At 41.7% G+C, this 25063-nt stretch overlaps 21 non-coding genes across 21 annotated transcripts; all 21 read left to right on the forward strand.

The window, feature by feature from the left end:
* Positions 1-187: 187 nt before the first annotated feature.
* Positions 188-259, forward strand: trnap-ugg (transfer RNA proline (anticodon UGG)). The gene has a single exon. It is a non-coding gene; the product is annotated as a tRNA-Pro (tRNA).
* Positions 260-2772: 2513 nt separating this feature from the next.
* trnap-cgg (transfer RNA proline (anticodon CGG)) lies at positions 2773-2844 on the forward strand. Its single transcript has one exon. It is a non-coding gene; the product is annotated as a tRNA-Pro (tRNA).
* An 837-nt stretch (positions 2845-3681) lies between these two features.
* On the forward strand, positions 3682-3753 carry trnap-cgg (transfer RNA proline (anticodon CGG)). The gene has a single exon. It is a non-coding gene; the product is annotated as a tRNA-Pro (tRNA).
* An 837-nt stretch (positions 3754-4590) lies between these two features.
* On the forward strand, positions 4591-4662 carry trnap-cgg (transfer RNA proline (anticodon CGG)). Its single transcript has one exon. It is a non-coding gene; the product is annotated as a tRNA-Pro (tRNA).
* An 837-nt stretch (positions 4663-5499) lies between these two features.
* On the forward strand, positions 5500-5571 carry trnap-cgg (transfer RNA proline (anticodon CGG)). Its single transcript has one exon. It is a non-coding gene; the product is annotated as a tRNA-Pro (tRNA).
* Positions 5572-7317: 1746 nt separating this feature from the next.
* trnap-ugg (transfer RNA proline (anticodon UGG)) lies at positions 7318-7389 on the forward strand. The gene has a single exon. It is a non-coding gene; the product is annotated as a tRNA-Pro (tRNA).
* Positions 7390-9135: 1746 nt separating this feature from the next.
* trnap-agg (transfer RNA proline (anticodon AGG)) lies at positions 9136-9207 on the forward strand. Its single transcript has one exon. It is a non-coding gene; the product is annotated as a tRNA-Pro (tRNA).
* An 837-nt stretch (positions 9208-10044) lies between these two features.
* Positions 10045-10116, forward strand: trnap-ugg (transfer RNA proline (anticodon UGG)). Its single transcript has one exon. It is a non-coding gene; the product is annotated as a tRNA-Pro (tRNA).
* Positions 10117-10953: 837 nt separating this feature from the next.
* Positions 10954-11025, forward strand: trnap-ugg (transfer RNA proline (anticodon UGG)). Its single transcript has one exon. It is a non-coding gene; the product is annotated as a tRNA-Pro (tRNA).
* Positions 11026-13539: 2514 nt separating this feature from the next.
* On the forward strand, positions 13540-13611 carry trnap-cgg (transfer RNA proline (anticodon CGG)). Its single transcript has one exon. It is a non-coding gene; the product is annotated as a tRNA-Pro (tRNA).
* An 837-nt stretch (positions 13612-14448) lies between these two features.
* On the forward strand, positions 14449-14520 carry trnap-cgg (transfer RNA proline (anticodon CGG)). Its single transcript has one exon. It is a non-coding gene; the product is annotated as a tRNA-Pro (tRNA).
* Positions 14521-15357: 837 nt separating this feature from the next.
* On the forward strand, positions 15358-15429 carry trnap-cgg (transfer RNA proline (anticodon CGG)). Its single transcript has one exon. It is a non-coding gene; the product is annotated as a tRNA-Pro (tRNA).
* An 837-nt stretch (positions 15430-16266) lies between these two features.
* Positions 16267-16338, forward strand: trnap-cgg (transfer RNA proline (anticodon CGG)). Its single transcript has one exon. It is a non-coding gene; the product is annotated as a tRNA-Pro (tRNA).
* Positions 16339-17175: 837 nt separating this feature from the next.
* Positions 17176-17247, forward strand: trnap-cgg (transfer RNA proline (anticodon CGG)). Its single transcript has one exon. It is a non-coding gene; the product is annotated as a tRNA-Pro (tRNA).
* Positions 17248-18084: 837 nt separating this feature from the next.
* trnap-cgg (transfer RNA proline (anticodon CGG)) lies at positions 18085-18156 on the forward strand. The gene has a single exon. It is a non-coding gene; the product is annotated as a tRNA-Pro (tRNA).
* Positions 18157-18993: 837 nt separating this feature from the next.
* On the forward strand, positions 18994-19065 carry trnap-ugg (transfer RNA proline (anticodon UGG)). The gene has a single exon. It is a non-coding gene; the product is annotated as a tRNA-Pro (tRNA).
* An 837-nt stretch (positions 19066-19902) lies between these two features.
* Positions 19903-19974, forward strand: trnap-cgg (transfer RNA proline (anticodon CGG)). The gene has a single exon. It is a non-coding gene; the product is annotated as a tRNA-Pro (tRNA).
* Positions 19975-20811: 837 nt separating this feature from the next.
* trnap-ugg (transfer RNA proline (anticodon UGG)) lies at positions 20812-20883 on the forward strand. Its single transcript has one exon. It is a non-coding gene; the product is annotated as a tRNA-Pro (tRNA).
* Positions 20884-22630: 1747 nt separating this feature from the next.
* On the forward strand, positions 22631-22702 carry trnap-cgg (transfer RNA proline (anticodon CGG)). The gene has a single exon. It is a non-coding gene; the product is annotated as a tRNA-Pro (tRNA).
* An 837-nt stretch (positions 22703-23539) lies between these two features.
* trnap-ugg (transfer RNA proline (anticodon UGG)) lies at positions 23540-23611 on the forward strand. The gene has a single exon. It is a non-coding gene; the product is annotated as a tRNA-Pro (tRNA).
* An 837-nt stretch (positions 23612-24448) lies between these two features.
* Positions 24449-24520, forward strand: trnap-cgg (transfer RNA proline (anticodon CGG)). The gene has a single exon. It is a non-coding gene; the product is annotated as a tRNA-Pro (tRNA).
* Positions 24521-25063: the final 543 nt, after the last annotated feature.

Below are 25063 nucleotides of genomic sequence, written 5' to 3' on the forward strand. Positions count from 1 at the left end.
TCTGTAATGCACTCAGTCATCGAATTGATGTTGTTTCCATGGAGATCGTCCCAATCTAACAGTCTCACAGTCACACTTGCATGTCAACAGCCCTGCTTGAGCTTCTAAATGTTGATGATGATGTGACATGGGAATCTGTTTTTTTAATTTACAAAACATTTTATGTGTTGCCAGTAATGAGATTTATGGCTCGTTGGTCTAGTAGTATGATTCTCGCTTTGGGTGCGAGAGGTCCCGGGTTCAATTCCCGGACGAGCCCCAGTGACTTATGTAAGTTGTAGTTTTCTCCTCCAAGTAGCAAAACTCATAGGACTTCAACCAGGCAAGTGCTGTGCCAGAAAGTCCCACCTAGTTCTTCAACCGGTCTATCAAGGTATTATGGTCAACCATGTCAAATGCAGCACTGTGGCCGTTTTCTAATTCAGACACTACCGCACTATATGCTACATACTGCAAAGTATGCACTGAATACTGCCTACTGAATGAAGGATTCAGTACGCTGCTCCAGCAGACCGTTCACACAGCAGTGTGCTACAGTGTATCCCAGAATGCATCTCGCACCAAAACATCAGCGAAAGATGAGATTTGAAAGCAGACTAGAGTGTTTCTCAATCCTGGTCCTCGTGTTCCCTGTCCTGCATGTTTTAGATGTTTCCCTGCACCAACACACCTGATTCTAATTAAAGGTCCTAATTAGCTGTCACCAAGGTCTGCACAACTCTGTTGATGACACACGTACTTTTATCACGGTGCACTGAAGCAGGGAAACATCTAAAACATGCAGGAGGACCAGGATTGAGAAACACTGGACTAGAAGCTGTTGTAATTCCAGCTGTAGCGCTGTTAATATGCCACTTTATTACGTTTTAACATCTTTTAACATTCAGGCGTAAAAGTAAGGCGTAGAAATTTGATCCGATGTTTCGGGGATCAAAAGAGCCGCCGGTCCGGCCGCATCAGCAGCTCACGGCCGGAGAACAGACGCGATCGCCGGGTCAACCCACGGCCTTGTCCCGGGGAGAAACCTGCAGCCCTGTGGAGAATTGTCGCCGGCTGAAATAAATCATTTAGGAAATAAATGTTGGTTTAATAGATGAAATCTAACAGTTGTAGCTGTCACGTTAGTTTGTCTGAACATAAAGTGAAGCTTCGTGTTGTTACTAGATGGATATATATATACCACAGACAGAACAGAGCTGTATATCTTATAGCTCAATGGTTTGATTAGCGACTTTCATACAGCGAACGGGGGTTCGATTCCAGTTGGGCTATATTTTGCAAATTTCCCCGATGTGGGACTAATAAAGGATTATCTTATCTTAAATGTTGAAATAGCAGTAAAACCAAATTCATTGATGAAATGACATAAGGGATGGAAATGGATTTTAATAAATGTATTGAAATGAAAATATCAGTCTATTGAAGTTCATTTTATTTTATTTATCTTCTCCTCTCTGTCGAGTAGCTCTCTCTCCATCTTTTCCTCCTTGTCCAAACCCTCTCTCTGCATCTATTTATTTCAGCTCCCGGACAAATTCTCTGTCAAAACACAGCAATGAAAGTTATTTCATGAAAATACAACGAACTACCGATATATAACGTTGTCATAACACTTAGTTCACTTTTATTTACGTAGCAAGCATGCTAAGATAACTAACAAAAACCTAACAAACTATTAAAAACCCACAATTTTTAATCGTTGTCCTTACACTAAATGGAATTAAAAAGGTTATATATTAAAGTTACTTACATTTATATTCCTCCTTCTCCCTCTCCACGGTGTAACTAGTCCTTTCTGCCTTCACATCACATCACTGTCCGATGCAGCTGTTTTCTCAATAAAGCTTTGAGAAAAAAAAGAAAAAAGCGCTGCCCGGCCGAGGACGCATTGCATTCTGGGATATTGTAAGCGAGGTAGGCTGTCTGAAGCATGCTGCGGATTTTTTTCCAGATCAGTACAACATCCGGGTATTTTTCGCACACTGCAGATTTCCTTCTGTTCACATACAGCATACTACTTACTACACTTTGGCCAAATCAGTGTATACTTGTAGTACAGTATGCGAATTCGAAAACGGCCTGTGAGACCACGATTGAAATGTTGCCACTATCCGTGTTGGAGCGGATGTCATTACGGACTTTAACTAGAGCTGTCTGAGTGCTGCGATGTGAAGGAGAACATCAAAACAGTTATTTAATGTTAGGAGTTTGTACACACGTTGAAAAACAGCTTTTTCTATGATTTTACTAAGAAAGGGGAGGTTTTATACGGGCCTATAGCTGTTCGTAAGTGACCTCTCTAGACTGGCACAGAGGAACAATACCTGAAAGCTGAGACTTATTCAAAATGTCTGAAAGCCATACAATGTGCAACACTCTTAAAAAACCCTTTTGACAGAGTATCATGGAAACAAGTGGTGGAATTCAGCGGGTGTATGATGTCAGCCAGGTTCCTATGAGTATTTAGAGAGAATTGTGTCCAGGTTTTTCTCATTGGACACAGAGGTGGAATATACCCTGTATCTACCATTGAAACACTGACTGACTGTCTGATTTTCTCAACTTTGTCGCAGAAATTAGTGTACTCTGTAATGCACTCAGTCATCGAATTGATGTTGTTTCCATGGAGATCGTCCCAATCTAACAGTCTCACAGTCACACTTGCATGTCAACAGCCCTGCTTGAGCTTCTAAATGTTGATGATGATGTGACATGGGAATCTGTTTTTTTAATTTAGAAAACATTTTATGTGTTGCCAGTTATGAGATTTATGGCTCGTTGGTCTAGTAGTATGATTCTCGCTTCGGGTGCGAGAGGTCCCGGGTTCAATTCCCGGACGAGCCCCAGTGACTTATGTAAGTTGTAGTTTTCTCCTCCAAGTAGCAAAACTCATAGGACTTCAACCAGGCAAGTGCTGTGCCAGAAAGTCCTACCTAGTTCTTCAACCGGTCTATCAAGGTATTATGGTCAACCATGTCAAATGCAGCACTGTGAGACCACGATTGAAATGTTGCCACTATCCGTGTTGGAGCGGATGTCATTACGGACTTTAACTAGAACTGCCTGAGTGCTGCGATGTGAAGGAGAACATCAAAACAGTTATTTAATGTTAGGAGTTTGTACACATGTTGAAAAACAGCTTTTTCTATGATTTTACTAAGAAAGGGGAGGTTTTATACGGGCCTATAGCTGTTCGTAAGTGACCTCTCTAGACTGGCACAGAGGAACAATACCTGAAAGATGAGACTTATTCAAAATGTCTGAAAGCCATACAATGTGCAACACTCTTAAAAAACCCTTTTGACAGAGTATCATGGCAACAAGTGGTGGAATTCAGCTGGTGTATGATGTCAGCCAGGTTCCTATGAGTATTTAGAGAGAATTGTGTCCAGGTTTTTCTCATTGGACACAGAGGTGGAATATACCCTGTATCTACCATTGAAACACTGACTGACTGTCTGATTTTCTCAACTTTGTCGCAGAAATTAGTGTACTCTGTAATGCACTCAGTCATCGAATTGATGTTGTTTCCATGGAGATCGTCCCAATCTAACAGTCTCACAGTCACACTTGCATGTCAACAGCCCTGCTTGAGCTTCTAAATGTTGATGATGATGTGACATGGGAATCTGTTTTTTTAATTTACAAAACATTTTATGTGTTGCCAGTTATGAGATTTATGGCTCGTTGGTCTAGTAGTATGATTCTCGCTTCGGGTGCGAGAGGTCCCGGGTTCAATTCCCGGACGAGCCCCAGTGACTTATGTAAGTTGAAGTTTTCTCCTCCAAGTAGCAAAACTCATAGGACTTCAACCAGGCAAGTGCTGTGCCAGAAAGTCCCACCTAGTTCTTCAACCGGTCTATCAAGGTATTATGGTCAACCATGTCAAATGCAGCACTGTGAGACCACGATTGAAATGTTGCCACTATCCGTGTTGGAGCGGATGTCATTACGGACTTTAACTAGAACTGTCTGAGTGCTGCGATGTGAAGGAGAACATCAAAACAGTTATTTAATGTTAGGAGTTTGTACACACGTTGAAAAACAGCTTTTTCTATGATTTTACTAAGAAAGGGGAGGTTTTATACGGGCCTATAGCTGTTCGTAAGTGACCTCTCTAGACTGGCACAGAGGAACAATACCTGAAAGCTGAGACTTATTCAAAATGTCTGAAAGCCATACAATGTGCAACACTCTTAAAAAACCCTTTTGACAGAGTATCATGGAAACAAGTGGTGGAATTCAGCGGGAGTATGATGTTAGCCAGGTTCCTATGAGTATTTAGAGAGAATTGTGTCCAGGTTTTTCTCATTGGACACAGAGGTGGAATATACCCTGTATCTACCATTGAAACACTGACTGACTGTCTGATTTTCTCAACTTTGTCGCAGAAATTAGTGTACTCTGTAATGCACTCAGTCATCGAATTGATGTTGTTTCCATGGAGATCGTCCCAATCTAACAGTCTCACAGTCACACTTGCATGTCAACAGCCCTGCTTGAGCTTCTAAATGTTGATGATGATGTGACATGGGAATCTGTTTTTTTAATTTAGAAAACATTTTATGTGTTGCCAGTTATGAGATTTATGGCTCGTTGGTCTAGTAGTATGATTCTCGCTTCGGGTGCGAGAGGTCCCGGGTTCAATTCCCGGACGAGCCCCAGTGACTTATGTAAGTTGTAGTTTTCTCCTCCAAGTAGCAAAACTCATAGGACTTCAACCAGGCAAGTGCTGTGCCAGAAAGTCCCGCCTAGTTCTTCAACCGGTCTATCAAGGTATTATGGTCAACCATGTCAAATGCAGCACTGTGAGACCACGATTGAAATGTTGCCACTATCCGTGTTGGAGCGGATGTCATTACGGACTTTAACTAGAGCTGTCTGAGTGCTGCGATGTGAAGGAGAACATCAAAACAGTTATTTAATGTTAGGAGTTTGTACACACGTTGAAAAACAGCTTTTTCTATGATTTTACTAAGAAAGGGGAGGTTTTATACGGGCCTATAACTGTTCGTAAGTGACCTCTCTAGACTGGCACAGAGGAACAATACCTGAAAGCTGAGACTTATTCAAAATGTCTGAAAGCCATACAATGTGCAACACTCTTAAAAAACCCTTTTGACAGAGTATCATGGAAACAAGTGGTGGAATTCAGCTGGTGTATGATGTCAGTCAGGTTCCTATGAGTATTTAGAGAGAATTGTGTCCAGGTTTTTCTCATTGGACACAGAGGTGGAATATACCCTGTATCTACCATTGAAACACTGACTGACTGTCTGATTTTCTCAACTTTGTCGCAGAAATTAGTGTACTCTGTAATGCACTCAGTCATCGAATTGATGTTGTTTCCATGGAGATCGTCCCAATCTAACAGTCTCACAGTCACACTTGCATGTCAACAGCCCTGCTTGAGCTTCTAAATGTTGATGATGATGTGACATGGGAATCTGTTTTTTTAATTTACAAAACATTTTATGTGTTGCCACTTATGAGATTTATGGCTCGTTGGTCTAGTAGTATGATTCTCGCTTCGGGTGCGAGAGGTCCCGGGTTCAATTCCCGGACGAGCCCCAGTGACTTATGTAAGTTGTAGTTTTCTCCTCCAAGTAGCAAAACTCATAGGACTTCAACCAGGCAAGTGCTGTGCCAGAAAGTCCCGCCTAGTTCTTCAACCGGTCTATCAAGGTATTATGGTCAACCATGTCAAATGCAGCACTGTGAGACCACGATTGAAATGTTGCCACTATCCGTGTTGGAGCGGATGTCATTACGGACTTTAACTAGAGCTGTCTGAGTGCTGCGATGTGAAGGAGAACATCAAAACAGTTATTTAATGTTAGGAGTTTGTACACACGTTGAAAAACAGCTTTTTCTATGATTTTAGTAAGAAAGGGGAGGTTTTATACGGGCCTATAGCTGTTCGTAAGTGACCTCTCTAGACTGGCACAGAGGAACAATACCTGAAAGCTGAGACTTATTCAAAATGTCTGAAAGCCATACAATGTGCAACACTCTTAAAAAACCCTTTTGACAGAGTATCATGGCAACAAGTGGTGGAATTCAGCTGGTGTATGATGTCAGCCAGGTTCCTATGAGTATTTAGAGAGAATTGTGTCCAGGTTTTTCTCATTGGACACAGAGGTGGAATATACCCTGTATCTACCATTGAAACACTGACTGACTTTCTGATTTTCTCAACTTTGTCGCAGAAATTAGTGTACTCTGTAATGCACTCAGTCATCGAATTGATGTTGTTTCCATGGAGATCGTCCCAATCTAACAGTCTCACAGTCACACTTGCATGTCAACAGCCCTGCTTGAGCTTCTAAATGTTGATGATGATGTGACATGGGAATCTGTTTTTTTAATTTAGAAAACATTTTATGTGTTGCCAGTTATGAGATTTATGGCTCGTTGGTCTAGTTTTACGATTCTCGCTTAGGGTGCGAGAGGTCCCGGGTTCAATTCCCGGACGAGCCCCAGTGACTTATGTAAGTTGTAGTTTTCTCCTCCAAGTAGCAAAACTCATAGGACTTCAACCTGGCAAGTGCTGTGCCAGAAAGTCCCACCTAGTTCTTCAACCGGTCTATCAAGGTATTATGGTCAACCATGTCAAATGCAGCACTGTAAGACCACAATTGAAATGTTGCCACTATCCGTGTTGGAGCGGATGTCATTACGGACTTTAACTAGAACTGTCTGAGTGCTGCGATGTGAAGGAGAACATCAAAACAGTTATTTAATGTTAGGAGTTTGTACACACTTTGAAAAACAGCTTTTTCTATGATTTTACTAAGAAAGGGGAGGTTTTATACGGGCCTATAGCTGTTCGTAAGTGACCTCTCTAGACTGGTACAGAGGAACAATACCTGAAAGCTGAGACTTATTCAAAATGTCTGAAAGCCATACAATGTGCAACACTCTTAAAAAACCCTTTTGACAGAGTATCATGGCAACAAGTGGTGGAATTCAGCTAGTGTATGATGTCAGCCAGGTTCCTATGAGTATTTAGAGATAATTGTGTCCAGGTTTTTCTCATTGGACACAGAGGTGGAATATACCCTGTATCTACCATTGAAACACTGACTGACTGTCTGATTTTCTCAACTTTGTCGCAGAAATTAGTGTACTCTGTAATGCACTCAGTCATCGAATTGATGTTGTTTCCATGGAGATCGTCCCAATCTAACAGTCTCACAGTCACACTTGCATGTCAACAGCCCTGCTTGAGCTTCTAAATGTTGATGATGATGTGACATGGGAATCTGTTTTTTTAATTTACAAAACATTTTATGTGTTGCCAGTTATGAGATTTATGGCTCGTTGGTCTAGTAGTATGATTCTTGCTTTGGGTGCGAGAGGTCCCGGGTTCAATTCCCGGACGAGCCCCAGTGACTTATGTAAGTTGTAGTTTTCTCCTCCAAGTAGCAAAACTCATAGGACTTCAATCAGGCAAGTGCTGTGCCAGAAAGTCCCACCTAGTTCTTCAACCGGTCTATCAAGGTATTATGGTCAACCATGTCAAATGCAGCACTGTAAGACCACAATTGAAATGTTGCCACTATCTGTGTTGGAGCGGATGTCATTACGGACTTTAACTAGAACTGTCTGAGTGCTGCGATGTGAAGGAGAACATCAAAACAGTTATTTAATGTTAGGAGTTTGTACACACGTTGAAAAACAGCTTTTTCTATGATTTTACTAAGAAAGGGGAGGTTTTATACGGGCCTATAGCTGTTCGTAAGTGACCTCTCTAGACTGGTACAGAGGAACAATACCTGAAAGCTGAGACTTATTCAAAATGTCTGAAAGCCATACAATGTGCAACACTCTTAAAAAACCCTTTTGACAGAGTATCATGGCAACAAGTGGTGGAATTCAGCTGGTGTATGATGTCAGCCAGGTTCCTATGAGTATTTAGAGATAATTGTGTCCAGGTTTTTCTCATTGGACACAGAGGTGGAATATACCCTGTATCTACCATTGAAACACTGACTGACTGTCTGATTTTCTCAACTTTGTCGCAGAAATTAGTGTACTCTGTAATGCACTCAGTCATCGAATTGATGTTGTTTCCATGGAGATCGTCCCAATCTAACAGTCTCACAGTCACACTTGCATGTCAACAGCCCTGCTTGAGCTTCTAAATGTTGATGATGATGTGACATGGGAATCTGTTTTTTTAATTTACAAAACATTTTATGTGTTGCCAGTTATGAGATTTATGGCTCGTTGGTCTAGTAGTATGATTCGTGCTTTGGGTGCGAGAGGTCCCGGGTTCAATTCCTGGACGAGCCCCAGTGACTTATGTAAGTTGTAGTTTTCTCCTCCAAGTAGCAAAACTCATAGGACTTCAACCAGGCAAGTGCTGTGCCAGAAAGTCCCACCTAGTTCTTCAACCGGTCTATCAAGGTATTATGGTCAACCATGTCAAATGCAGCACTGTAAGACCACAATTGAAATGTTGCCACTATCTGTGTTGGAGCGGATGTCATTACGGACTTTAACTAGAACTGTCTGAGTGCTGCGATGTGAAGGAGAACATCAAAACAGTTATTTAATGTTAGGAGTTTGTACACACGTTGAAAAACAGCTTTTTCTATGATTTTACTAAGAAAGGGGAGGTTTTATACGGGCCTATAGCTGTTCGTAAGTGACCTCTCTAGACTGGTACAGAGGAACAATACCTGAAAGCTGAGACTTATTCAAAATGTCTGAAAGCCATACAATGTGCAACACTCTTAAAAAACCCTTTTGACAGAGTATCATGGCAACAAGTGGTGGAATTCAGCTGGTGTATGATGTCAGCCAGGTTCCTATGAGTATTTAGAGAGAATTGTGTCCAGGTTTTTCTCATTTGACACAGAGGTGGAATATACCCTGTATCTACCATTGAAACACTGACTGACTTTCTGATTTTCTCAACTTTGTCGCAGAAATTAGTGTACTCTGTAATGCACTCAGTCATCGAATTGATGTTGTTTCCATGGAGATCGTCCCAATCTAACAGTCTCACAGTCACACTTTCATGTCAACAGCCCTGCTTGAGCTTCTAAATGTTGATGATGATGTGACATGGGAATCTGTTTTTTTAATTTAGAAAACATTTTATGTGTTGCCAGTTATGAGATTTATGGCTCGTTGGTCTAGTTTTATGATTCTCGCTTAGGGTGCGAGAGGTCCCGGGTTCAATTCCCGGACGAGCCCCAGTGACTTATGTAAGTTGTAGTTTTCTCCTCCAAGTAGCAAAACTCATAGGACTTCAACCTGGCAAGTGCTGTGCCAGAAAGTCCCACCTAGTTCTTCAACCGGTCTATCAAGGTATTATGGTCAACCATGTCAAATGCAGCACTGTAAGACCACAATTGAAATGTTGCCACTATCCGTGTTGGAGCGGATGTCATTACGGACTTTAACTAGAACTGTCTGAGTGCTGCGATGTGAAGGAGAACATCAAAACAGTTATTTAATGTTAGGAGTTTGTACACACTTTGAAAAACAGCTTTTTCTATGATTTTACTAAGAAAGGGGAGGTTTTATACGGGCCTATAGCTGTTCGTAAGTGACCTCTCTAGACTGGTACAGAGGAACAATACCTGAAAGCTGAGACTTATTCAAAATGTCTGAAAGCCATACAATGTGCAACACTCTTAAAAAACCCTTTTGACAGAGTATCATGGCAACAAGTGGTGGAATTCAGCTGGTGTATGATGTCAGCCAGGTTCCTATGAGTATTTAGAGAGAATTGTGTCCAGGTTTTTCTCATTGGACACAGAGGTGGAATATACCCTGTATCTACCATTGAAACACTGACTGACTGTCTGATTTTCTCAACTTTGTCGCAGAAATTAGTGTACTCTGTAATGCACTCAGTCATCGAATTGATGTTGTTTCCATGGAGATCGTCCCAATCTAACAGTCTCACAGTCACACTTGCATGTCAACAGCCCTGCTTGAGCTTCTAAATGTTGATGATGATGTGACATGGGAATCTGTTTTTTTAATTTACAAAACATTTTATGTGTTGCCAGTTATGAGATTTATGGCTCGTTGGTCTAGTAGTATGATTCTTGCTTTGGGTGCGAGAGGTCCCGGGTTCAATTCCCGGACGAGCCCCAGTGACTTATGTAAGTTGTAGTTTTCTCCTCCAAGTAGCAAAACTCATAGGACTTCAACCAGGCAAGTGCTGTGCCAGAAAGTCCCACCTAGTTCTTCAACCGGTCTATCAAGGTATTATGGTCAACCATGTCAAATGCAGCACTGTAAGACCACAATTGAAATGTTGCCACTATCCGTGTTGGAGCGGATGTCATTACGGACTTTAACTAGAACTGTCTGAGTGCTGCGATGTGAAGGAGAACATCAAAACAGTTATTTAATGTTAGGAGTTTGTACACACTTTGAAAAACAGCTTTTTCTATGATTTTACTAAGAAAGGGGAGGTTTTATACGGGCCTATAGCTGTTCGTAAGTGACCTCTCTAGACTGGTACAGAGGAACAATACCTGAAAGCTGAGACTTATTCAAAATGTCTGAAAGCCATACAATGTGCAACACTCTTAAAAAACCCTTTTGACAGAGTATCATGGCAACAAGTGGTGGAATTCAGCTGGTGTATGATGTCAGCCAGGTTCCTATGAGTATTTAGAGATAATTGTGTCCAGGTTTTTCTCATTGGACACAGAGGTGGAATATACCCTGTATCTACCATTGAAACACTGACTGACTGTCTGATTTTCTCAACTTTGTCGCAGAAATTAGTGTACTCTGTAATGCACTCAGTCATCGAATTGATGTTGTTTCCATGGAGATCGTCCCAATCTAACAGTCTCACAGTCACACTTGCATGTCAACAGCCCTGCTTGAGCTTCTAAATGTTGATGATGATGTGACATGGGAATCTGTTTTTTTAATTTACAAAACATTTTATGTGTTGCCAGTTATGAGATTTATGGCTCGTTTGTCTAGTAGTATGATTCTTGCTTTGGGTGCGAGAGGTCCCGGGTTCAATTCCCGGACGAGCCCCAGTGACTTATGTAAGTTGTAGTTTTCTCCTCCAAGTAGCAAAACTCATAGGACTTCAACCAGGCAAGTGCTGTGCCAGAAAGTCCCACCTAGTTCTTCAACCGGTCTATCAAGGTATTATGGTCAACCATGTCAAATGCAGCACTGTGGCCGTTTTCTAATTCAGACACTACCGCACTATATGCTACATACTGCAAAGTATGCACTGAATACTGCCTACTGAATGAAGGATTCAGTACGCTGCTCCAGCAGACCGTTCACACAGCAGTGTGCTACAGTGTATCCCAGAATGCATCTCGCACCAAAACATCAGCGAAAGATGAGATTTAAAAGCAGACTAGAGTGTTTCTCAATCCTGGTCCTCGTGTTCCCTGTCCTGCATGTTTTAGATGTTTCCCTGCACCAACACACCTGATTCTAATTAAAGGTCCTAATTAGCTGTCACCAAGGTCTGCACAACTCTGTTGATGACACACGTACTTTTATCACGGTGCACTGAAGCAGGGAAACATCTAAAACATGCAGGAGGACCAGGATTGAGAAACACTGGACTAGAAGCTGTTGTAATTCCAGCTGTAGCGCTGTTAATATGCCACTTTATTACGTTTTAACATCTTTTAACATTCAGGCGTAAAAGTAAGGCGTAGAAATTTGATCCGATGTTTCGGGGATCAAGAGAGCCGCCGGTCCGGCCGCATCAGCAGCTCACGGCCGGAGAACAGACGCGATCGCCGGGTCAACCCACGGCCTTGTCCCGGGGAGAAACCTGCAGCCCTGTGGAGAATTGTCGCCGGCTGAAATAAATCATTTAGGAAATAAATGTTGGTTTAATAGATGAAATCTAACAGTTGTAGCTGTCACGTTAGTTTGTCTGAATATAAAGTGAAGCTTCGTGTTGTTACTAGATGGATATATATATACCACAGACAGAACAGAGCTGTATATCTTATAGCTCAATGGGTTGATTAGCGACTTTCATACAGCGAACGGGGGTTCGATTCCAGTTGGGCTATATTTTGCAAATTTCCCCGATGTGGGACTAATAAAGGATTATCTTATCTTAAATGTTGAAATAGCAGTAAAACCAAATTCATTGATGAAATGACATAAGGGATGGAAATGGATTTTAATAAATGTATTGAAATGAAAATATCAGTCTATTGAAGTTCATTTTATTTTATTTATCTTCTCCTCTCTGTCGAGTAGCTCTCTCTCCATCTTCTCCTCCTTGTCCAAACCCTCTCTCTGCATCTATTTATTTCAGCTCCCGGACAAATTCTCTGTCAAAACACAGCAATGAAAGTTATTTCATGAAAATACAACGAACTACCGATATATAACGTTGTCATAACACTTAGTTCACTTTTATTTACGTAGCAAGCATGCTAAGATAACTAACAAAAACCTAACAAACTATTAAAAACCCACAATTTTTAATCGTTGTCCTTACACTAAATGGAATTAAAAAGGTTATATATTAAAGTTACTTACATTTATATTCCTCCTTCTCCCTCTCCACGGTGTAACTAGTCCTTTCTGCCTTCACATCACATCACTGTCCGATTGCAGCTGTTTTCTCAATAAAGCTTTGAGAAAAAAAAGAAAAAAGCGCTGCCCGGCCGAGGACGCATTGCATTCTGGGATATTGTAAGCGAGGTAGGCTGTCTGAAGCATGCTGCGGATTTTTTTCCAGATCAGTACAACATCCGGGTATTTTTCGCACACTGCAGATTTCCTTCTGTTCACATACAGCATACTACTTACTACACTTTGGCCAAATCAGTGTATACTTGTAGTACAGTATGCGAATTCGAAAACGGCCTGTGAGACCACGATTGAAATGTTGCCACTATCCGTGTTGGAGCGGATGTCATTACGGACTTTAACTAGAGCTGTCTGAGTGCTGCGATGTGAAGGAGAACATCAAAACAGTTATTTAATGTTAGGAGTTTGTACACACGTTGAAAAACAGCTTTTTCTATGATTTTACTAAGAAAGGGGAGGTTTTATACGGGCCTATAGCTGTTCGTAAGTGACCTCTCTAGACTGGCACAGAGGAACAATACCTGAAAGCTGAGACTTATTCAAAATGTCTGAAAGCCATACAATGTGCAACACTCTTAAAAAACCCTTTTGACAGAGTATCATGGAAACAAGTGGTGGAATTCAGCGGGTGTATGATGTCAGCCAGGTTCCTATGAGTATTTAGAGAGAATTGTGTCCAGGTTTTTCTCATTGGACACAGAGGTGGAATATACCCTGTATCTACCATTGAAACACTGACTGACTGTCTGATTTTCTCAACTTTGTCGCAGAAATTAGTGTACTCTGTAATGCACTCAGTCATCGAATTGATGTTGTTTCCATGGAGATCGTCCCAATCTAACAGTCTCACAGTCACACTTGCATGTCAACAGCCCTGCTTGAGCTTCTAAATGTTGATGATGATGTGACATGGGAATCTGTTTTTTTAATTTACAAAACATTTTATGTGTTGCCAGTTATGAGATTTATGGCTCGTTGGTCTAGTAGTATGATTCTCGCTTCGGGTGCGAGAGGTCCCGGGTTCAATTCCCGGACGAGCCCCAGTGACTTATGTAAGTTGTAGTTTTCTCCTCCAAGTAGCAAAACTCATAGGACTTCAACCAGGCAAGTGCTGTGCCAGAAAGTCCCGCCTAGTTCTTCAACCGGTCTATCAAGGTATTATGGTCAACCATGTCAAATGCAGCACTGTGAGACCACGATTGAAATGTTGCCACTATCCGTGTTGGAGCGGATGTCATTACGGACTTTAACTAGAGCTGTCTGAGTGCTGCGATGTGAAGGAGAACATCAAAACAGTTATTTAATGTTAGGAGTTTGTACACACGTTGAAAAACAGCTTTTTCTATGATTTTACTAAGAAAGGGGAGGTTTTATACGGGCCTATAACTGTTCGTAAGTGACCTCTCTAGACTGGCACAGAGGAACAATACCTGAAAGCTGAGACTTATTCAAAATGTCTGAAAGCCATACAATGTGCAACACTCTTAAAAAACCCTTTTGACAGAGTATCATGGAAACAAGTGGTGGAATTCAGCTGGTGTATGATGTCAGTCAGGTTCCTATGAGTATTTAGAGAGAATTGTGTCCAGGTTTTTCTCATTGGACACAGAGGTGGAATATACCCTGTATCTACCATTGAAACACTGACTGACTGTCTGATTTTCTCAACTTTGTCGCAGAAATTAGTGTACTCTGTAATGCACTCAGTCATCGAATTGATGTTGTTTCCATGGAGATCGTCCCAATCTAACAGTCTCACAGTCACACTTGCATGTCAACAGCCCTGCTTGAGCTTCTAAATGTTGATGATGATGTGACATGGGAATCTGTTTTTTTAATTTACAAAACATTTTATGTGTTGCCAGTTATGAGATTTATGGCTCGTTGGTCTAGTAGTATGATTCTCGCTTCGGGTGCGAGAGGTCCCGGGTTCAATTCCCGGACGAGCCCCAGTGACTTATGTAAGTTGTAGTTTTCTCCTCCAAGTAGCAAAACTCATAGGACTTCAACCAGGCAAGTGCTGTGCCAGAAAGTCCCGCCTAGTTCTTCAACCGGTCTATCAAGGTATTATGGTCAACCATGTCAAATGCAGCACTGTGAGACCACGATTGAAATGTTGCCACTGTCCGTGTTGGAGCGGATGTCATTACGGACTTTAACTAGAGCTGTCTGAGTGCTGCGATGTGAAGGAGAACATCAAAACAGTTATTTAATGTTAGGAGTTTGTACACACGTTGAAAAACAGCTTTTTCTATGATTTTACTAAGAAAGGGGAGGTTTTATACGGGCCTATAGCTGTTCGTAAGTGACCTCTCTAGTCTGGCACAGAGGAACAATACCTGAAAGCTGAGACTTATTCAAAATGTCTGAAAGCCATACAATGTGCAACACTCTTAAAAAACCCTTTTGACAGAGTATCATGGCAACAAGTGGTGGAATTCAGCGGGTGTATGATGTCAGCCAGGTTCCTATGAGTATTTAGAGAGAATTGTGTCCAGGTTTTTCTCATTGGACACAGAGGTGGAATATACCCTGTATCTACCATTGAAACACTGACTGACTGTCTGATTTTCTCAACTTTGTCGCAGAAATTAGTGTACTCTGTAATGCACTCAGTCATCGAATTGATGTTGTTTCCATGGAGATCGTCCCAATCTAACAGTCTCACAGTCACACTTGCATGTCAACAGCCCTGCTTGAGCTTCTAAATGTTGATGATGATGTGACATGGGAATCTGTTTTTTTAATTTACAAAACATTTTATGTGTTGCCAGTTATGAGATTTATGGCTCGTTGGTCTAGTAGTATGATTCTCGCTTCGGGTGCGAGAGGTCCCGGGTTCAATTCCCGGACGAGCCCCAGTGACTTATGTAAGTTGTAGTTTTCTCCTCCAAGTAGCAAAACTCATAGGACTTCAACCAGGCAAGTGCTGTGCCAGAAAGTCCCGCCTAGTTCTTCAACCGGTCTATCAAGGTATTATGGTCAACCATGTCAAATGCAGCACTGTGAGACCACGATTGAAATGTTGCCACTGTCCGTGTTGGAGCGGATGTCATTACGGACTTTAACTAGAGCTGTCTGAGTGCTGCGATGTGAAGGAGAACATCAAAACAGTTATTTAATGTTAGGAGTTTGTACACACGTTGAAAAACAGCTTTTTCTATGATTTTACTAAGAAAGGGGAGGTTTTATACGGGCCTATAGCTGTTCGTAAGTGACCTCTCTAGTCTGGCACAGAGGAACAATACCTGAAAGCTGAGACTTATTCAAAATGTCTGAAAGCCATACAATGTGCAACACTCTTAAAAAACCCTTTTGACAGAGTATCATGGCAACAAGTGGTGGAATTCAGCGGGTGTATGATGTCAGCCAGGTTCCTATGAGTATTTAGAGAGAATTGTGTCCAGGTTTTTCTCATTGGACACAGAGGTGGAATATACCCTGTATCTACCATTGAAACACTGACTGACTGTCTGATTTTCTCAACTTTGTCGCAGAAATTAGTGTACTCTGTAATGCACTCAGTCATCGAATTGATGTTGTTTCCATGGAGATCGTCCCAATCTAACAGTCTCACAGTCACACTTGCATGTCAACAGCCCTGCTTGAGCTTCTAAATGTTGATGATGATGTGACATGGGAATCTGTTTTTTTAATTTACAAAACATTTTATGTGTTGCCAGTTATGAGATTTATGGCTCGTTGGTCTAGTAGTATGATTCTCGCTTCGGGTGCGAGAGGTCCCGGGTTCAATTCCCGGACGAGCCCCAGTGACTTATGTAAGTTGTAGTTTTCTCCTCCAAGTAGCAAAACTCATAGGACTTCAACGAGGCAAGTGCTGTGCCAGAAAGTCCCGCCTAGTTCTTCAACCGGTCTATCAAGGTATTATGGTTAACCATGTCAAATGCAGCACTGTGAGACCACGATTGAAATGTTGCCACTATCCGTGTTGGAGCGGATGTCATTACGGACTTTAACTAGAGCTGTCTGAGTGCTGCGATGTGAAGGAGAACATCAAAACAGTTATTTAATGTTAGGAGTTTGTACACACGTTGAAAAACAGCTTTTTCTATGATTTTACTAAGAAAGGGGAGGTTTTATACGGGCCTATAACTGTTCGTAAGTGACCTCTCTAGACTGGCACAGAGGAACAATACCTGAAAGCTGAGACTTATTCAAAATGTCTGAAAGCCATACAATGTGCAACACTCTTAAAAAACCCTTTTGACAGAGTATCATGGAAACAAGTGGTGGAATTCAGCTGGTGTATGATGTCAGTCAGGTTCCTATGAGTATTTAGAGAGAATTGTGTCCAGGTTTTTCTCATTGGACACAGAGGTGGAATATACCCTGTATCTACCATTGAAACACTGACTGACTGTCTGATTTTCTCAACTTTGTCGCAGAAATTAGTGTACTCTGTAATGCACTCAGTCATCGAATTGATGTTGTTTCCATGGAGATCGTCCCAATCTAACAGTCTCACAGTCACACTTGCATGTCAACAGCCCTGCTTGAGCTTCTAAATGTTGATGATGATGTGACATGGGAATCTGTTTTTTTAATTTACAAAACATTTTATGTGTTGCCAGTTATGAGATTTATGGCTCGTTGGTCTAGTAGTATGATTCTCGCTTCGGGTGCGAGAGGTCCCGGGTTCAATTCCCGGACGAGCCCCAGTGACTTATGTAAGTTGTAGTTTTCTCCTCCAAGTAGCAAAACTCATAGGACTTCAACCAGGCAAGTGCTGTGCCAGAAAGTCCCGCCTAGTTCTTCAACCGGTCTATCAAGGTATTATGGTCAACCATGTCAATTGCAGCACTGTGAGACCACGATTGAAATGTTGCCACTGTCCGTGTTGGAGCGGATGTCATTACGGACTTTAACTAGAGCTGTCTGAGTGCTGCGATGTGAAGGAGAACATCAAAACAGTTATTTAATGTTAGGAGTTTGTACACACGTTGAAAAACAGCTTTTTCTATGATTTTACTAAGAAAGGGGAGGTTTTATACGGGCCTATAGCTGTTCGTAAGTGACCTCTCTAGTCTGGCACAGAGGAACAATACCTGAAAGCTGAGACTTATTCAAAATGTCTGAAAGCCATACAATGTGCAACACTCTTAAAAAACCCTTTTGACAGAGTATCATGGCAACAAGTGGTGGAATTCAGCGGGTGTATGATGTCAGCCAGGTTCCTATGAGTATTTAGAGAGAATTGTGTCCAGGTTTTTCTCATTGGACACAGAGGTGGAATATACCCTGTATCTACCATTGAAACACTGACTGACTGTCTGATTTTCTCAACTTTGTCGCAGAAATTAGTGTACTCTGTAATGCACTCAGTCATCGAATTGATGTTGTTTCCATGGAGATCGTCCCAATCTAACAGTCTCACAGTCACACTTGCATGTCAACAGCCCTGCTTGAGCTTCTAAATGTTGATGATGATGTGACATGGGAATCTGTTTTTTTAATTTACAAAACATTTTATGTGTTGCCAGTTATGAGATTTATGGCTCGTTGGTCTAGTAGTATGATTCTCGCTTCGGGTGCGAGAGGTCCCGGGTTCAATTCCCGGACGAGCCCCAGTGACTTATGTAAGTTGTAGTTTTCTCCTCCAAGTAGCAAAACTCATAGGACTTCAACCAGGCAAGTGCTGTGCCAGAAAGTCCCACCTAGTTCTTCAACCGGTCTATCAAGGTATTATGGTCAACCATGTCAAATGCAGCACTGTGAGACCACGATTGAAATGTTGCCACTATCCGTGTTGGAGCGGATGTCATTACGGACTTTAACTAGAACTGTCTGAGTGCTGCGATGTGAAGGAGAACATCAAAACAGTTATTTAATGTTAGGAGTTTGTACACACGTTGAAAAACAGCTTTTTCTATGATTTTACTAAGAAAGGGGAGGTTTTATACGGGCCTATAGCTGTTCGTAAGTGACCTCTCTAGACTGGCACAGAGGAACAATACCTGAAAGCTGAGACTTATTCAAAATGTCTGAAAGCCATACAATGTGCAACACTCTTAAAAAACCCTTTTCACAGAGTATCATGGCAACAAGTGGTGGAATTCAGCTGGTGTATGATGTCAGCCAGGTTCCTATGAGTATTTAGAGAGAATTGTGTCCAGGTTTTTCTCATTGGACACAGAGGTGGAATATACCCTGTATCTACCATTGAAACACAGACTGACTGTCTGATTTTCTCAACTTTGTCGCAGAAATTAGTGTACTCTGTAATGCACTCAGTCATCGAATTGATGTTGTTTCCATGGAGATCGTCCCAATCTAACAGTCTCACAGTCACACTTGCATGTCAACAGCCCTGCTTGAGCTTCTAAATGTTGATGATGATGTGACATGGGAATCTGTTTTTTTAATTTACAAAACATTTTATGTGTTGCCAGTTATGAGATTTATGGCTCGTTGGTCTAGTAGTATGATTCTCGCTTTGGGTGCGAGAGGTCCCGGGTTCAATTCCCGGACGAGCCCCAGTGACTTATGTAAGTTGTAGTTTTCTCCTCCAAGTAGCAAAACTCATAGGACTTCAACCAGGCAAGTGCTGTGCCAGAAAGTCCCGCCTAGTTCTTCAACCGGTCTATCAAGGTATTATGGTCAACCATGTCAAATGCAGCACTGTGAGACCACGATTGAAATGTTGCCACTATCCGTGTTGGAGCGGATGTCATTACGGACTTTAACTAGAGCTGTCTGAGTGCTGCGATGTGAAGGAGAACATCAAAAAAGTTATTTAATGTTAGGAGTTTGTACACACGTTGAAAAACAGCTTTTTCTATGATTTTACTAAGAAAGGGGAGGTTTTATACGGGCCTATAACTGTTCGTAAGTGACCTCTCTAGACTGGCACAGAGGAACAATACCTGAAAGCTGAGACTTATTCAAAATGTCTGAAAGCCATACAATGTGCAACACTCTTAAAAAACCCTTTTGACAGAGTATCATGGAAACAAGTGGTGGAATTCAGCTGGTGTATGATGTCAGTCAGGTTCCTATGAGTATTTAGAGAGAATTGTGTCCAGGTTTTTCTCATTGGACACAGAGGTGGAATATACCCTGTATCTACCATTGAAACACTGACTGACTGTCTGATTTTCTCAACTTTGTCGCAGAAATTAGTGTACTCTGTAATGCACTCAGTCATCGAATTGATGTTGTTTCCATGGAGATCGTCCCAATCTAACAGTCTCACAGTCACACTTGCATGTCAACAGCCCTGCTTGAGCTTCTAAATGTTGATGATGATGTGACATGGGAATCTGTTTTTTTAATTTACAAAACATTTTATGTGTTGCCAGTTATGAGATTTATGGCTCGTTGGTCTAGTAGTATGATTCTCGCTTCGGGTGCGAGAGGTCCCGGGTTCAATTCCCGGACGAGCCCCAGTGACTTATGTAAGTTGTAGTTTTCTCCTCCAAGTAGCAGAACTCATAGGACTTCAACCAGGCAAGTGCTGTGCCAGAAAGTCCCGCCTAGTTCTTCAACCGGTCTATCAAGGTATTATGGTCAACCATGTCAAATGCAGCACTGTGAGACCACGATTGAAATGTTGCCACTATCCGTGTTGGAGCGGATGTCATTACGGACTTTAACTAGAGCTGTCTGAGTGCTGCGATGTGAAGGAGAACATCAAAACAGTTATTTAATGTTAGGAGTTTGTACACACGTTGAAAAACAGCTTTTTCTATGATTTTACTAAGAAAGGGGAGGTTTTATACGGGCCTATAGCTGTTCGTAAGTGACCTCTCTAGACTGGCACAGAGGAACAATACCTGAAAGCTGAGACTTATTCAAAATGTCTGAAAGCCATACAATGTGCAACACTCTTAAAAAACCCTTTTGACAGAGTATCATGGCAACAAGTGGTGGAATTCAGCTGGTGTATGATGTCAGCCAGGTTCCTATGAGTATTTAGAGAGAATTGTGTCCAGGTTTTTCTCATTGGACACAGAGGTGGAATATACCCTGTATCTACCATTGAAACACAGACTGACTGTCTGATTTTCTCAACTTTGTCGCAGAAATTAGTGTACTCTGTAATGCACTCAGTCATCGAATTGATGTTGTTTCCATGGAGATCGTCCCAATCTAACAGTCTCACAGTCACACTTGCATGTCAACAGCCCTGCTTGAGCTTCTAAATGTTGATGATGATGTGACATGGGAATCTGTTTTTTTAATTTACAAAACATTTTATGTGTTGCCAGTTATGAGATTTATGGCTTGTTGGTCTAGTAGTATGATTCTCGCTTTGGGTGCGAGAGGTCCCGGGTTCAATTCCCGGACGAGCCCCAGTGACTTATGTAAGTTGTAGTTTTCTCCTCCAAGTAGCAAAACTCATAGGACTTCAACCAGGCAAGTGCTGTGCCAGAAAGTCCCACCTGGTTTTTCAACCGGTCTATCAAGGTATTATGGTCAACCATGTCAAATGCAGCACTGTGAGACCACGATTGAAATGTTGCCACTATCCGTGTTGGAGCGGATGTCATTACGGACTTTAACTAGAACTGTCTGAGTGCTGCGATGTGAAGGAGAACATCAAAACAGTTATTTAATGTTAGGAGTTTGTACACACGTTGAAAAACAGCTTTTTCTATGATTTTACTAAGAAAGGGGAGTTTTTATACGGGCCTATAGCTGTTCGTAAGTGACCTCTCTAGACTGGCACAGAGGAACAATACCTGAAAGCTGAGACTTATTCAAAATGTCTGAAAGCCATACAATGTGCAACACTCTTAAAAAACCCTTTTGACAGAGTATCATGGCAACAAGTGGTGGAATTCAGCTGGTGTATGATGTCAGCCAGGTTCCTATGAGTATTTAGAGAGAATTGTGTCCAGGTTTTTCTCATTGGACACAGAGGTGGAATATACCCTGTATCTACCATTGAAACACTGACTGACTGTCTGATTTTCTCAACTTTTTTCACAGAAATTAGTGTACTCTGTAATGCACTCAGTCATCGAATTGATGTTGTTTCCATGGAGATCGTCCCAATCTAACAGTCTCACAGTCACACTTGCATGTCAACAGCCCTGCTTGAGCTTCTAAATGTTGACGATGATGTGACATGGGAATCTGTTTTTTTAATTTACAAAACATTTTATGTGTTGCCAGTTATGAGATTTATGCTTCGTTGGTCTAGTAGTATGATTCTCGCTTCGGGTGCGAGAGGTCCCGGGTTCAATTCCCGGATGAGCCCCAGTGACTTATGTAAGTTGTAGTTTTCTCCTCCAAGTAGCAAAACTCATAGGACTTCAACCAGGCAAGTGCTGTGCCAGAAAGTCCCGCCTAGTTCTTCAACCGGTCTATCAAGGTATTATGGTCAACCATGTCAAATGCAGCACTGTGAGACCACGATTGAAATGTTGCCACTATCCGTGTTGGAGCGGATGTCATTACGGACTTTAACTAGAGCTGTCTGAGTGCTGCGATGTGAAGGAGAACATCAAAACAGTTATTTAATGTTAGGAGTTTGTACACACGTTGAAAAACAGCTTTTTCTATGATTTTACTAAGAAAGGGGAGGTTTTATACGGGCCTATAGCTGTTCGTAAGTGACCTCTCTAGACTGGCACAGAGGAACAATACCTGAAAGCTGAGACTTATTCAAAATGTCTGAAAGCCATACAATGTGCAACACTCTTAAAAAACCCTTTTGACAGAGTATCATGGCAACAAGTGGTGGAATTCAGCTGGTGTATGATGTCAGCCAGGTTCCTATGAGTATTTAGAGAGAATTGTGTCCAGGTTTTTCTCATTGGACACAGAGGTGGAATATACCCTGTATCTACCATTGAAACACTGACTGACTGTCTGATTTTCTCAACTTTGTCGCAGAAATTAGTGTACTCTGTAATGCACTCAGTCATCGAATTGATGTTGTTTCCATGGAGATCGTCCCAATCTAACAGTCTCACAGTCACACTTGCATGTCAACAGCCCTGCTTGAGCTTCTAAATGTTGATGATGATGTGACATGGGAATCTGTTTTTTTAATTTACAAAACATTTTATGTGTTGCCAGTTATGAGATTTATGGCTCGTTGGTCTAGTAGTATGATTCTCGCTTCGGGTGCGAGAGGTCCCGGGTTCAATTCCCGGACGAGCCCCAGTGACTTATGTAAGTTGTAGTTTTCTCCTCCAAGTAGCAAAACTCATAGGACTTCAACCAGGCAAGTGCTGTGCCAGAAAGTCCCACCTAGTTCTTCAACCGGTCTATCAAGGTATTATGGTCAACCATGTCAAATGCAGCACTGTGAGACCACGATTGAAATGTTGCCACTATCCGTGTTGGAGCGGATGTCATTACGGACTTTAACTAGAACTGTCTGAGTGCTGCGATGTGAAGGAGAACATCAAAACAGTTATTTAATGTTAGGAGTTTGTACACACGTTGAAAAACAGCTTTTTCTATGATTTTACTAAGAAAGGGGAGGTTTTATACGGGCCTATAGCTGTTCGTAAGTGACCTCTCTAGACTGGCACAGAGGAACAATACCTGAAAGCTGAGACTTATTCAAAATGTCTGAAAGCCATACAATGTGCAACACTCTTAAAAAACCCTTTTCACAGAGTATCATGGCAACAAGTGGTGGAATTCAGCTGGTGTATGATGTCAGCCAGGTTCCTATGAGTATTTAGAGAGAATTGTGTCCAGGTTTTTCTCATTGGACACAGAGGTGGAATATACCCTGTATCTACCATTGAAACACAGACTGACTGTCTGATTTTCTCAACTTTGTCGCAGAAATTAGTGTACTCTGTAATGCACTCAGTCATCGAATTGATGTTGTTTCCATGGAGATCGTCCCAATCTAACAGTCTCACAGTCACACTTGCATGTCAACAGCCCTGCTTGAGCTTCTAAATGTTGATGATGATGTGACATGGGAATCTGTTTTTTTAATTTACAAAACATTTTATGTGTTGCCAGTTATGAGATTTATGGCTCGTTGGTCTAGTAGTATGATTCTCGCTTTGGGTGCGAGAGGTCCCGGGTTCAATTCCCGGACGAGCCCCAGTGACTTATGTAAGTTGTAGTTTTCTCCTCCAAGTAGCAAAACTCATAGGACTTCAACCAGGCAAGTGCTGTGCCAGAAAGTCCCGCCTAGTTCTTCAACCGGTCTATCAAGGTATTATGGTCAACCATGTCAAATGCAGCACTGTGAGACCACGATTGAAATGTTGCCACTATCCGTGTTGGAGCGGATGTCATTACGGACTTTAACTAGAGCTGTCTGAGTGCTGCGATGTGAAGGAGAACATCAAAAAAGTTATTTAATGTTAGGAGTTTGTACACACGTTGAAAAACAGCTTTTTCTATGATTTTACTAAGAAAGGGGAGGTTTTATACGGGCCTATAACTGTTCGTAAGTGACCTCTCTAGACTGGCACAGAGGAACAATACCTGAAAGCTGAGACTTATTCAAAATGTCTGAAAGCCATACAATGTGCAACACTCTTAAAAAACCCTTTTGACAGAGTATCATGGAAACAAGTGGTGGAATTCAGCTGGTGTATGATGTCAGTCAGGTTCCTATGAGTATTTAGAGAGAATTGTGTCCAGGTTTTTCTCATTGGACACAGAGGTGGAATATACCCTGTATCTACCATTGAAACACTGACTGACTGTCTGATTTTCTCAACTTTGTCGCAGAAATTAGTGTACTCTGTAATGCACTCAGTCATCGAATTGATGTTGTTTCCATGGAGATCGTCCCAATCTAACAGTCTCACAGTCACACTTGCATGTCAACAGCCCTGCTTGAGCTTCTAAATGTTGATGATGATGTGACATGGGAATCTGTTTTTTTAATTTACAAAACATTTTATGTGTTGCCAGTTATGAGATTTATGGCTCGTTGGTCTAGTAGTATGATTCTCGCTTCGGGTGCGAGAGGTCCCGGGTTCAATTCCCGGACGAGCCCCAGTGACTTATGTAAGTTGTAGTTTTCTCCTCCAAGTAGCAGAACTCATAGGACTTCAACCAGGCAAGTGCTGTGCCAGAAAGTCCCGCCTAGTTCTTCAACCGGTCTATCAAGGTATTATGGTCAACCATGTCAAATGCAGCACTGTGAGACCACGATTGAAATGTTGCCACTATCCGTGTTGGAGCGGATGTCATTACGGACTTTAACTAGAGCTGTCTGAGTGCTGCGATGTGAAGGAGAACATCAAAACAGTTATTTAATGTTAGGAGTTTGTACACACGTTGAAAAACAGCTTTTTCTATGATTTTACTAAGAAAGGGGAGGTTTTATACGGGCCTATAGCTGTTCGTAAGTGACCTCTCTAGACTGGCACAGAGGAACAATACCTGAAAGCTGAGACTTATTCAAAATGTCTGAAAGCCATACAATGTGCAACACTCTTAAAAAACCCTTTTGACAGAGTATCATGGCAACAAGTGGTGGAATTCAGCTGGTGTATGATGTCAGCCAGGTTCCTATGAGTATTTAGAGAGAATTGTG

This window comes from Cololabis saira, unplaced genomic scaffold, assembly GCF_033807715.1.
Source record: "Cololabis saira isolate AMF1-May2022 unplaced genomic scaffold, fColSai1.1 scf059, whole genome shotgun sequence".
Lineage (NCBI taxonomy): Eukaryota > Metazoa > Chordata > Actinopteri > Beloniformes > Belonidae > Cololabis > Cololabis saira.